At 39.0% G+C, this 14,273-nt stretch overlaps 1 protein-coding gene across 4 annotated transcripts in view; it reads right to left on the minus strand.

Moving 5' to 3' along the window:
- Positions 1–874: 874 nt before the first annotated feature.
- The window catches only part of TSNARE1 (t-SNARE domain containing 1), a 470,695-nt gene continuing 457,296 nt past the window's right edge, over positions 875–14,273 (minus strand). For all 4 annotated transcript variants that reach the window (XM_058814748.1, XM_058814721.1, XM_058814730.1 and 1 more), the window contains one exon: positions 875–1,738. The gene's annotated coding sequence lies outside the window, so the exon portion shown is untranslated. The remainder of the gene's footprint in view (positions 1,739–14,273) is intronic.

The following is a 14,273-nucleotide window of genomic DNA, read 5'->3' on the forward strand; positions in this document are numbered from 1 at the left end:
ATACTAATGAGGTAATCACTGAGCTCCTAATGAATGGGATTAGTGACTGGGCAAGGATTGTTTGTCCTGGATCCCTTGTTCAAATGCAGCTCGAAGCTCTCAAAATATTTGCTTGCAATCAGCCACGAGCTGGGTTCGTTTCAGCTCTCACTAACTAGATGAAAATTATTTTCATCTCTGCAGGATTTGCCAAATGTGCTGATGGAGGCAGTCTGCAGTTTGTGGGGGAGAGAAAGGGGGAGTTCTGGTTCAGAAGTAAACTCTCTGTAGTGAGGTAAAGCCATAGGTGTCATAATTTTTAATTTCATGCCAGCATGAAGCTCGGATGGAGAAAAAGAAGAAGAGTGTCACTCTATTCATTAGCCTTTCTTAATAGCAATTAATGAATATTTAATGTAACATATACCAGTCCAGTTAGGTAGATTTTGTATATCTAAAGAAAAGCCACCAGAAACTGTGACTTGTGTTTCTTCTCCAAACCTGACTGTGCTGATTTAAGTTTCACAGTTTTGACCCTGAGTGAGCTTAAGCACCTGCAAATGCTCTCTGAGCATTTTCTGTGCTCAACCTTTACTGATGAAAGACTGTGTCAGCTCTTTGGAAAGGGAGCATGTAACTGATATCAGTGCAGGTGAGAATCCAGTTTAATATTTGTTATTCATTTCTAAAACTCCACAGCACCCAACCCCCATAACATAGAGAGGTAACATTTTTTCTTTTTTTTTCTTTTTCTGGTAATAAATATTTTTCAAAATCAAAAGATTTTGCTTTACCCAAAGAGTAAAAAATATATAATTTTGTTAAATTCTCTTTAATAATTCCTATGGTGTTTTAATTAAAACCATTTTTGAAATGCTTTATTTACTGGAGGAAAACTGCATTTATAACACATGACACATTTAAAGATGAATTTCAATGGCATTTTCAATCATGTTGTCAGGAGAAAACATTATGGATGAAAATGGAACAAACTCACAAATGCTGGTTGCATTGAAACATATTAAATGAAATCTGGAGCAAGATTTGGCATTTTTCATGAGATATCTTTCTTGTTTTTTTTTAAAGGCCACCAAAAAATCATAACATAATGTTTTGTTTATTTGTCCTGCTCTTTCAGTGAGGTTTCTCATGAATAAATATGGTGTTCTGTGCATACAGTGGGATCAAATAAGCATCTAATTGATGTGTTGTAAACGGCACATGAAATTGTGGAAGTGCTTAGCTCAGATCCAGCAGAGCAAATTCTAAAGCAGCAGTGCACAGCAGGGGAATCTGAGCTAAATTAATTTTTAAACGTACAAAAAGAGTAACAAAATAAAAATAATAATACTAAAAAAAAGAACCAGATGAACATCTTGACTTTCACGGTTTTAAATGAGCAGAATTGGAGATCAGGAGCATGTTAAAAACACTAACAACAGAGATGAATTAACAGCTACTTGTCTTACAGCACATTGTATAGCAAATCTGGAGGCAAAGAAATCGAATTCCCGAGATAGAGGGGGCACAATTAAAATCTGTAACATAAGGTAAAACACGCCTGTGATGAAGAGGGGGAAAAATAGGCAAAATTATTCACAATGATACCAACACACAGTATAAAACTTGGCTTTTCTTTCATACAATTAGTGCTTGTTGGTTATAGCAGGATTAACATGATGTGATCAGAAATGCAGACACGGACATGGGGCCTGAATGTGCAGTGCCTTGAGAATCCATCCCAGGGTGACCACGGCCTCTGTAAAACCAAAAACAGCTGGTGAGTATTCACAGGGCCCCCAGAGAATTTCTGGTGCAGAGGTGTCATTGATGGAAGGGTGGCTGCTCCCAAAAGGTACAGACAGCAACAAAGCAGATCAAGTTCAGGAAAGTGTATTTTCACTGATTGCAGACTAAGGTAATTGTGGAAGTGCAAGGGATGAGAAGACTGGGACAGATTACCCACAAAGACTGTGGGCTCCTCATCCCTGGAAATGTTCAAAACCAAGTTGGAAGGGGCTGTGAATAACCAGGAAGGACTCCCTGTCCATGGCAGAGAGGTTGGAATGAGATCATCTTTAAGGTCCCTTCCAACCCAAACTTTTCCATGGTTCTGTGACTGAGAATACAGAAAAAAAAAACAAATTCATCAAGAAAATACAGCATATAACCTGTAGCAAGGAAAAAAGTAAATTTTGTGTTCTCTTCAATGCCAGCAGTTCCCATACCTGGAGAAAAGTGCATTTAGTTTTAAAAATATAATTTTCTGCAAAATGCACAAAGAGTAGAAGACAGAGCATGGCACTGTGCACTTTGCTGGACAGAACAGAGCTGGGAAATTGTATTGTTTCCCATTTTTCCATGCCATGAAAAAACTAAAACCTTACGCACTTCCTCTGACTAGGAACAACTCATTATAACTTGTAGATGTGTAATTAGAGATCAAAAACATGTAGATCCAAACCATAAAATGTTTACACTATTCATGTAGACAAGTTAATGGAATTTATTAAAGGCGCACTTTTTGATCAAAGAGTCTGTTTCTTTCCAATTACTGTAAAAGAAACTTCTTAAGAAAGACATCAGCAGCAGGATAGCACCTCCAAGATCAGCACTTTGCACTTCTGAGGTTACACAGATTGTATTTTTGCACTCACCACCTATGAAACAGCCCTGAGTGTTTGTAGGAAGCATCACTATAAAATATATCAGCAGGCTTTTGTAGAATTTGTGTTTATTCTATCTCTGATTCCTCAGTGACTGTGTTTGTGTACACATTCAGTCTAAGAAAATCAGGTTAAACTTATTATCCAGGGTGAGGATAAGAATGAAAAACTGGATTGTCATTATTATTACTGAAAGCATAACTGATAACAACTTCTTTTCTTTTTTCTAGCTCTTTTTAATACAGGTGAAAGCCTCAGAAACACTGTTTTAATTATGCTTTGCTGCAAACCAACAAGGTGTTAAAATAGACCATGATCAGACACAGCAGCCAAATATAGACACAAACATATTTTCATTTATGCTAATTTTTAAACTGCTCATTATAAGATTGTTCAGATAATATTTTTGAAACCAGATGTCCATTATGTGCTGTGCTGCAGATACAAAGCAGAGATGAGGGTTCCTGCATTGTATTCACATAAACACCTCAAAGAGGCAATAGAAACACTCTAATGGAAGGGTACCTTTCTGAAGATGACATTCATCCCAGCTAATTTAAGGTCTAAGCACCTCCATCTGAGTAGAATGACTCCCAGGCTCCAGGCTCCTATTACAGTAATTACAGATCTAATCAATCAAGCCAAAGATTTTTAGGGTTTTTAGGGTGGGGATCATTTGAATAAAGTAATCAACTCCATATTGACCTAAATTTCACTGGCTGGTATTGACTCACATTAACTGCAAAGGGATCTTCAGGATGACTTTCCCAGATGCAGAGAGGGTCACTGTTGGCATCTAAATTTAGCTGCACAAATTCAGCAGCCAAAGTCCTTTTAATGTCACAGGAGGAGTTGCTCAAGTCACTCACACAAGTAAAAAGCCAGCTCTGGAAAGGGGATGCACACCACTAATCATTTAACCTTTCCTTCAACTTGGGAACTATTCTCACTTTTCTGAGATTTAATATTTCCCAGCACTTTTTAAAGAGGAAAGGCTCTAAGGTGAACCTTGAGGGTCTCTTCCAACCTAAACCATTTTATGGCATTATAGAATCCTATCCTATTTCTGCAGGTGCTAGCCAACAACATTCAGCACCTGTTCAAGTTACAGAATCACAGAAATTCACAGATTCTGGAGATGAAGTAGGGTGAGAAGGGCTGTGCCCAGTTGGATTTTGAATAGTTCCAAAGCTGGAGGCTCCATAACTCTCAGCAACCCATTTCCCCAATTGGTCAATCTTATACTAAAAAAAAAAAAAAAAAAAAAACAAAACCAAAAAACCAAAACAAAACAAAGAAAAAAAAAAGTGGTTTTACATGCCCAAAATATTTTTCATTTTTTTCAGGTTGTGATCACTGCCTTTTGACCTGTCAGTAGAAACCACTGAGAAGAGCCTGCTTCTACCTTCTTTATCCCCCTGCCTCAGGTATTTATAGATGGGAAAGCTCCTACAGAGCCTTTCCTTCCCCAGACTGCAATCCCAGCTCTCTCAGCCACTCCTCACATGTCAGAGAGCTCCTGTGCAGGCACACACATGCCTGTGTTCAGGAGAAAAAGAACACAGATCCTCTGGAGCTTGGACAGAATTCTCCAAGCACTGGGATGAAGATGGGTTGGACATGAATCCAAACCCTATGTCCAGCACAGAACCATTGCTCTTAGCAGGCTCTGCAGCTGCTGGGGATTTTGAATTTTGATTTGAAATCAGGGAAAATATTTATTTAAATATAAATATTTAAAATGCAAAAGCCATTTGGATAAGAAATGGGTAATCTACAAGGCTTGGAGTGCAGCAAGGGAGATTCTCCAGACACAAAGTGGCTAAAAGATATTGTGGGCCAAAAACCCAACAGACTTCGTATACCTGTCAGGTTTGCTTGAGGATAAATATGAATTTAAGTTACTGAGAGAGAGTTTGAGTTCTGTCATACTCTTAGGTTTTGATTAAAGATTTTTTTTACTTTTTATGTAGTCATACTTATGCTAAGTTTAGCAGTTCTACTCATGGACCATACAGTCTTATCTTAGTTGCTGTACAAATAGAGAACTAAATAACAATCTTTGGAAAGAAATAAATTAAAATTATGCTGGAATGTATCTTAGGTTTTCTTTAATGTCTTGGGAACTTTATTGGTATAAACGTGTCTGACTTGAGGCTTTGTCTGTCTTTATTTCTGTGATTATTTTCATAATCATTAAAAGGAAACAGATATATTTATCTTGATTTTTTCCTCCATGCATAAAGAGAGAGGGCAAATAAAAAAAGGACCCTGCTGCTATCAAGGTGCAAAAATTATGCTTCTATAAGCTGACAGATCACTGAGAAGTGTAAAAGCAGCCTGTAAAGAGCTGCAACAAGAACCTCAGGTAAGGATCCATCCTCCAACTCTCCTTAGCTCAGAGAAGAATCTTTCCCCTCTTTGAGGTTTTCAGTGTAGACTCTGCTCATTTATTTAGTCTGGGCTGTTCTGGCTGTGAATTAAAGAGGTGGTCTCATGGGAAGATAAATTATTAAGAGTAATAAATAATAATTTGTCCCTACCTGCTGTTGTTCCAAATCAAGTGAGATCTCTGTCTGGGCAAATATGAGGATGTGTATCACACTGTGTAAATAAGTTGTGATAATACAACCTTTGACATTTGCAAATTTACATGGATTTAGGACTTTCTCATAGATACAAATCTCAAAGGATTTCTCTGTTGGAGAAGGCTCATCTAGACAAATCATATTCCGTTATTAATAATAGGTGACAATTATATATGCAGAGCTTTTGGGTGGTTGAATGTTTCTTTAAAAGTGTGAAACAATGACAATCATTGGAAGCTGATTGAGATGATTGAAGGTGGCACATGAAATTACCAAGTGGAATTTTGCCTCAGTGAAAGGGGAGAGATGACCCAAATCTCATTAAAGTCCATGCAAACACTCTCACTGACTTTATCCAGCCCATAGGAAAGGTCTTGCAGCTGCTCTGCAAAGTCATAGAATGAACAGATGGATTTTGGTGGTGAGCACTGAAAACATGGACATGGAAACATCTCTTCAGAGTTATTTAAAGGCCCTTGCCAATGTGTCAAGCTCAGGCAGGGAGGGAGCCTGTGCCAGTGCTGGATCCTCAGTACAGGTGTCTTGAAAGACAACCCACAGAAAGGAAATGTTAAGCCCTTGACTTGAGCTTGCCATTTTTTGTTTAATTCAGTTTTATTTTCTCTTATTTTGATTTTGATTTTCAGTGTTCTGGTGAACCTGTTTCCAAGTCACTATTGCCTTTTGATGTTTTCAAACTGAAACTTTCCCATATGCATAATTTACATTAATTAAATCCATGTCAAAACTTTATCTGCTTTCCTCTAAAACTGTTGCATACTTTATAGTTTCAGATGCACATTGCAAAGTAGCTTCCAAATATCACAAAGCTGAAATCCTGTGACATCATCTCATTCATGATGTGAATGTAGAACCTAAATTAATCTGTGAGGCTGACAGTGGAGACAGCATCTTATAACATGAGGATCTAACTTGTCTATTTCTGAAACCCCTAAGAGAGTATTAAAGGGAAACCAGGAAATCTATGGTTGTTTACATTTTTCTGGCTCTAGTTCCTTGTAGCTGCTAATATTCTGATTTTCATTTCCTGACAATATGGCAAATATGCTTTGCTTCTGTGTTTAGGATTCAACAGATCACCAGCTTTGGACATCAACATTAAATTTATCCAAAGTCAGATAACTTTCTCTGCAGTTGGGGTGCAATTCATGGCTTAACTCATTTGAAATTAATCTCTTCCATCTGTGGTGGCAGGGAATGGCCTCTGAAAACCCTTCCTGATCACTCTGATGAAGGTTTCAAAATGGGCTTGATATAAGTTTTATTTTATACATAAATTTTAATGATGTATTTTCAGGATAGAAAATAAAGAAAATAAAATGAAAGAAAGAAAAAGGTCACAATACTAAGAAAACCTGTGATGTTTCCTGCCTCTTTGAAGCTGAAGTTAATCAGATAGCAGATTAGTCTGAGAATTACATTTCTGACATTGTAAACCTTCCAGGCCTTTAGCTGGGCCTTTTTTCAAGTGTAGTACACAATAAAGAAATTTTGCCTTCAGTACAGACTGTTGTTTCATCAGTTAAAGTTCATCTCTTTAAAGAATCCTTCCCACTAATTTTCTAGGGAAGCAAATGATGTCCACTTTTCATTGCAGAATTTCTTCAGTGCACAACTGCCCACAGCAGGAAAGCTGCTGCTCTTATTCAGCCACTCTGGTCATTTCTGCTTATTCTGGAGTTCTAACAGCAGCTTCTTAATATAGGACAGGCCTAATAACCCAAGAGTCTTCTGTCAGAAAAAATATGAGATGGCAGGGTGATGATATACCCCGTGCAATATGGCTTAATATTCACTTACACTTTTATTTCCCCTGTGCTTTCTCTTAATTGCATCAATGGTTCCCAGAAGCCACCTTTGATTCAACTTCACTGAAATAATGTCTTTTTCTGCTTAGAAAGATGGCCCAGTAGAAATCCAGGCCCTTTGGAAGACTAGGGTATTTTGGCCCTGATATGAAGTTCTTCAAATTTGGCAGCTGCAGCTCATTGTTAAAATAGGAGTTCTGGATAAAGATATTAAAGATATTAATGCAAGTGCATGGGTATCTGTCAGGGACCACCACAAGAGCATAGGTGTGTTTTATGGAGAGTATGGGTTAACCCTAAGGCAAAACTAAAACAAGGGATTAGATGATACTGGGAAAAAAACAAAACAAAACAAAACAAAACAAAACCCCAGGAACAAAACCCAAGTCCACAGTCCAGGCACTGTTTGGGGGTCCAAGACGGGTGTTGTCTATCCAAATCAGTTCCTTGGGATTCACTACACTAAAGGAAATCCCAAATCTTTTCCATCTTCATGTTTAGTCATGTTCCCAATGGGAATTTACCCCTGTGCATTTCAGTCTGACCCCTAACGATTTGTCTTAGCAGTGCACAGTACATGGCAAAGCTTTTAAGAAAATGTGCAACTGGTACTCATATAAACATGCAAAAAAGGTCCGCAGCAGCTCAGAATTTGCACCTGGGAGGCAAAGCTGCAGAAGATGACATAATAATGGCCAGGGATACAATGGTGATATCACATTTCAGAAGTGAATATTGCTAGCTGAACTTCGGGGATCATGAGAAAATTCATTTCTCAGAGGTGGAATGCCCAGAGCCTGGGAGGTGACACGTAATGAATTAGAGTAATTTTGCCCAACCTGTTAAAAACAAATGCTGTTATAGAAGTAGCGGGGCCATTTGCATAAAGATTTTTAAATTACCTGGTGTTGAATATGTGAAACATCAGGTAATGACATTGCAAACTCAGCTCTGATTAAATGGCAAGTGAAGAGCGAATCTCAGCAGCATTGTCTTATCACATTAAAACAAGGGGAAAATCTATTTATGAGTGAGCTGACCTCATTTTTTCTCTCATAGCCCGCTGTGCGTGGCAGAGTTCGGGATGATTGAAAAGTCATTGCATAGTTCTTTAACATGGCAATGTTTAATACAAGTAATACAAGAAAAAGTTCTTTTTCAACCTCCAGCAACCTTTTTTTTTTTGAGTGATGGACCTGGTATGAGTCCCAAATAAATTTTTTGAGGTTGTGTGAGGTTTAAAATTTGGTTTCTAACAAGTTCTCCCAGAAAGTTCTGACAGGAAACCTCAGGAGCTACTGAAGCACAAACTTCATTCCTGTACTATAGTAAGTCAGGAAATAGAAAGAATCAAACCCACCTAATAATTAGGCCTTGTTTCTTCTCAAGGTCACAAGTCACAGGAGATGCTTCCTCCAAAGAAATGTGTACTCATTTTCTCTTAATATTACTTTTCTTGTAGAAGCACTGTCACCCTGTTTAGCCTGGAGGAAAAGGGGTGACCTTATTGCTTTCTACAACTACCTTAAGGGAAGTAATAGTGAGGTGGGTGTCAGTCTCTTCTCTCAAGTAACAAAAGACAGAAGAAGAGGAAATGGTCTCAAGTTGTGCCAGAGAAGATTTAGAGTTGATTTCTTTCATGGAAATGGTTGTATAGCAATGGAGCAGGCTGTCCATGGAAGTGGTAGAGTTGTCATCCCAGGAAATGGAAAAAAATGTGTGGATATGCACTTGTGGATTTGGTTCAGTGGTGAACTTGGTGGTGGTGGTGGTAGGAGAACAGTACAACTCAATATTTGGAACCTCAACAATTCTATGATTTTACTTCTCAAAAAAAAAAATCCTTGGAAATTGGGATTTCCTTCACAACATCCCAATAACAAACTAAATAAATTTATCTGAAGTCATCTTTTTCTGAGGGCTGAAACTCAGAAGAGTGAGGCTCAAGTTACAGAGGAGGGCTGTGACTTTATTTTATTGCCTTGACAAGAAAGTTAAAATTTCCAGCAATGTGTGATCTAAATCTAAATGACTGAATGACCAAAAAAATACCATTGGTTGTTCTTCCTCCATGGGTTCACTTTGCAATTTAAGCTGCAGTAACTTTGCTCATTTGCAAGAACGTTCTGTGAAAGAGGCCACATCCCTTCTGGTCTGAGCAGCCACTGCCTCTCCCTAGCAGGACAGGGCTCCCTGACTCACATTTGGCAACTCCTGCAGTGTGGAGGGAGGAAGGACAGAGAAAAGCAGCTTCATGAATATGTGGAATTATTCTGGGAAGCACTCAGGATAATGTAAAAACCAGAGACATAAAACACTGGCCAGCTGAGACACTAAGAGAGATTAGATAGCAGACCTGGCAACTCATCCATTTGCACCAGTGTGGCAAATTTTGTGGGTTTTTTGGGAACAAGCAGAGTTACTGGCATTTGACTTTCATCTTGGATTAAGCATCAGGAGGAAAAATGCTGACTTATGTTAAAATGTGTCTGGTTGCAGGACAGATTCAAGGAGATGGATGCCTAAGCACTGGAGCACACAGTCAAGGCTACCAAGGATGCAAATCTCTCAGTGCCCATCCAGTGCTTCGTTACTGTCCCACCATCCCTGAGAACCTGCCATGGGGAAATACCAGGCTTTCACCTTGCAGCTGCTTTTAACTACAGAGCAAGCAAATCACAGCCGTAAAAGGTGACAGAAACCCTTACATTCTCATTCACGTGTTACTGGAAATAAACCTTAAAAAAGCCCACAGAAGACACACAAAATGGTTGGCATTAAACTATTCCAGCTAAGGGAGCAGGAGCTGTATGCTCCAGTTCTGCTGAAAGGGAGCTGGTGGCAGAATAATGTGGTTTGTGCAGAACTAGGGAAAATGAGAGCTGAAAATGTTCCCTATCAGGAAAGAAAAACACACTTGCATAGCAAGAGTTGCTGTCTCACACACTGATGGGTGTTCTCAGAGCAGCAGCAATGCATATTTAAACATAAGAAGTACCTTAGATAATTTTTTTAAAGATTATTTAACTATGAAGGAAACAAAACTGGTTTTAGTCAATGAGGACAGAGATGGAATGGACAAAACTCTTAACACTGGAAATAGAACTGCAACTTATAACATTTTCATTAAGAACAGCACAGGAAATAAATTGCTGCATAGAGAGCTAATTAAAAAAGAACTAATAAATTCTCTAGATGTAAATATAATGCATTTTTTTCATCCATCTGGGCTCTAGCTGTTGTTAACTCTGGGTGATGCTGGTTTTAAATGCATATGCTGGTGTTATTCCTACAGATGGTGCCAGGGCTGAGGCACAGGATGGAAGGAAGCTTCATGTTTGCTTTGCTTACATTCTAAGAGTCAGCACTGGATTAATGCAAACCCTAATCCCATCAGAAAAGAGATATTTTTGTAGACACCAGGGAGACTAATGCAGTTGATCCCTGCTTATGGCAGGAAAATGCACACATGCCAGGGATTTCACTCTGATATTTGTAGACAACCTTCGTAAATCTTTTGGACACCTCCTCATTTGGACCTTAGTGGGCTGTTCATAAATAAGGGTGAAAACAGCTGAGTTGACTTTCTTTTTGATTTCTTCCACCATTATTCCAGTGTAGGTGGGTGAAATATCCTGCCTAGTGGATGTTTAGTCCCTTTTCTACTGCTCCAGATTAGTTAATATGGAATATTATGGATGAGATTCTTTGCATTCAAATTCAAATGTTCCAGATCAACACAAATCACTCTCATTTCTCTTTAGAGAGGAGAGAGGACAATCTGGCTCAACTTTAATGAATCCATTCAACAGCTGAAAAAAAAAAAATTATGCCTTAGCCTGAAAGGGAACATAAAGTAACAAGTTCAGGTTTAGTTGTCTAAACTTCAGTGACACTAATATAATCTTTCTCTTTTTTTAATATTCTAATGCTGGATCAAATATTTCTATATTACCTTATTCTGTTCACAGGTTTTTATGGTTTACCCTGTATATTTTTTCTATAAACAAATCTTCAGTGACCAGATAAATGAGTGTTGCAACCACTAGGATCAGAAAGAAGCCTTTATTCATAAAATGCCTTGTACATCCTTCCTTCCTTCCTTCCTTCCTTCCTTCCTTCCTTCCTTCCTTCCTTCCTTCCTTCCTTCCTTCCTTCCTTCCTTCCTTCCTTCCTTCCTTCCTTCCTTCCTTCCTTCCTTCCTTCCTTCCTTCCTTCCTTCCTTCCTTCCTTCCTTCCTTCCTTCCTTCCTTCCTTCCTTCCTTCCTTCCTTCCTTCCTTCCTTCCTTCCTTCCTTCCTTCCTTCCTTCCTTCCTTCCTTCCTTCCTTCCTTCCTTCCTTCCTTCCTTCCTTCCTTCCTTCTTTTTTTTATTGTACACACAAAGTGTTCCCATTTTCATATGGAATCCAGATTATCTTCATTTTCTTGGGTAGCATTATTGGAAATAAGGATAAGTATCAACTCTCATGTCAGATCTTACTGGGACCCATCTAATTAAAACCTTATAAATTCTTTAGTTACTGTATGGATACAACTCCCATCTTGTTTTCCCCATAATATTCTTTGTGTACAGAAAAGCAATCCTATCCTCCACTATGTATGCTCTCCTACCATACTCACCAAAACTGAATAAAATGAAACCTACAGGTTGAAGGGAAGAATAGAAAAATATTTCAAAGAAAGATCTCTGAGTTACTGAGCAAGAAACAATGTCAGAACTCCCTGAGTAGGAAATAATCAGAAGCTTGGACAGTGCCCAGGGAATATTTTATGGACATCATTTGTTATTACTCTTCCTTGAGTGCCTGTTCATGGGTACTGCTGGAGACAATGAAGGGGTGAAATATTTTGTGCTGGCCAGGCTGGGTGTCCTAAAATCCCCAAAATAGTTGTGTCAGATTTATCAGGGTGCTGCATCCATTTAACTCCTCCCTGTTTATTATCACTGCTGGGAAGACCAGCACTAAAGGCATTATGCAGAGTTCTACAAGTTGTCTCCATTTTCTTTTGGAAAGAAACAGGATTTTGTTGGGGAGGGAAGACAATCATGAGTAATCACTGAAGAGTCAGCTATACATTATATATTCTGCATTGTGCCTCTGGCTCCATTTTTGGGAGCAGAAATGATTAAGATTTTACTTACTCCTTAGCATGTAGTGCTATAAGGGGTTAAGACAGAAAAGAGGGGAGATGAAGTATTTAAGGGCTCCAGTAGACACAGAGAAAGCATTTGGGTATCAAAAAAGCCGTTTTTCAGCTCAAGTCTATTAGACAAGAGGCAAAGGAACAAAATAAAAGGGATCAGTTTTAACAGGTCTTGTGTACTACAGTGACTGAGGTGCTTAAGATAAGACAAAATACAAGATAGGAAATTCCAGAGAGTTACTGTGAATCCATGGAATGGATAGAGATTTTTGAGGTTTCTTTATGTCTCTGTAGTTGTTTGAAAAGCAGAATAATTTTGGTAGTTGATGCACAGCCTTCTCTGTCCAGCACACCCAAGATCTCCAAGACAATGGTATTTAGCAATGACTTTTGGGACTTCCCACGGACTTTTTCAGAGGGCTTTTCCTGCACATCATGTTTAACAGGTCTGAACAAAAGCCTACACTTCACATGCACCAAACAAGTGGAGATCCTTTCCCCTCAGATACTGAACTGCCACAGACATCTTTTATGAAAAATCTTTTCCTTAGGATTTTTTCTCCTGAGAAGCTGAGAGGCCTCAGGAACAAAATGTAAACAATGATTATCTGCTGCTGTGGAATGCAACAGGTGGATCTGTGATTGGTCTCATAGAGCTGTTTCTAATTAATGGCCAATCACAGTCAGCTGGCTTGGACTCTCTGTCCAAGACAGAAACTTTTGTTATCATTCTTATTCTATTCTTAGCTAGCCTTCTGATGAAATCTTTCCTTCTATTCTTTTAATATAGTTTTAATTTAATATATATAATAAAATAATAAATCAAGCCTTCTGATACATGGAGTCAGATCCTCATCTCTTCCCTCATCCTCAGACCCCTGTGCACATGGTCACACTGAACTTTCCTCTTAACAAGAATAACAGCAACACTGAAAAACCAAGCAAACAAACTAAAAAATCAAAGACATAATATTTATTGTTCTTCACCTGCAGCTGGCAGCAGCTGGAAGAATCAGAACAAACTCAAAGTTGCCAACACCTTGCCAAGTGTTTCTTTAGATGTCTTTTGCCTTCTCTGCACTGGGTTCCTAGTTAGGAATTCCTTCTTTGGAGGTGGCAGATTCCTCCAGCACCGAACCCCAGCCCATCAGAGGAAGTGACACCTCAAAGCACACAATTCCTCTCTGTATTTCCCCCTCAATAAAGCTGTAGTGCAGCTGCATCTGGAAATAAAGAATTCCCTCCTCCTCTGCAGCAGGTGGAGCCCAGAGCACAGCCTTGTCTGCAGCAGCAGTGATGAGGTTGGGAAGATTCCTCCACAGTAGGAGGGATCACACACATTTGGGAGACCACTTTGCCTGTTATCCCCAACTCTGAGGATGAAGGAGAAGGAGGGGAACACTCATTGAAACAGGTCAGGCTGTGATTTAGACCAGCTTCCTCCTTGTTCTTTGGAGAGGAGTTATAAATATTTTAAGGAGAAACAGCGATGCTACTTAAAAAGCACTTACCTAATTAAACCTCAAGTGCAGGAATCTTTATTCTGCAGAGCTGCACTCTGTGATGCTCAGCACCTCAGGCTATACCTCAGCCATATGGCACTTTAATAGGCACTAGCAGAGGGAGCCCTTTTTATATTTTAACAGATGGGTGCAAGCTACTGGGGTTGGAGCAGAGGGCAGAATGAAAGGAAATGTAAGGGAAGAGAATAAAGAAAAAGACAAAGTTCAAATAATGAATTATTATTGAACTCTTCCACTTCTGCTTGAAACAGCTTGAAGTCTTGTTTCTTTCCTAGAAGGAGCTTCTGTTGTTTGGACTCAGACTCACTGATCACAAACCATTTCACAGCAGATTTACCGTGTGAGGCTTTGTCCTTGCAGCAGAAATACCACTGCTGATTTCAGAATTTCAGAGTCTGCTGGCCCAACAAATACCTGTACGAGTTTAGAAGCAGGATTGAAACTTTTACAGTGTTTCCTCTGCTGTACCTGTGTCCCTGTATATCACAGTCTCAACAAGTTTGGGCTGTATCAGAGAATTACTGGACGACCTCACAAGGGAA

This window comes from Ammospiza caudacuta, chromosome 1, assembly GCF_027887145.1.
Source record: "Ammospiza caudacuta isolate bAmmCau1 chromosome 1, bAmmCau1.pri, whole genome shotgun sequence".
Lineage (NCBI taxonomy): Eukaryota > Metazoa > Chordata > Aves > Passeriformes > Passerellidae > Ammospiza > Ammospiza caudacuta.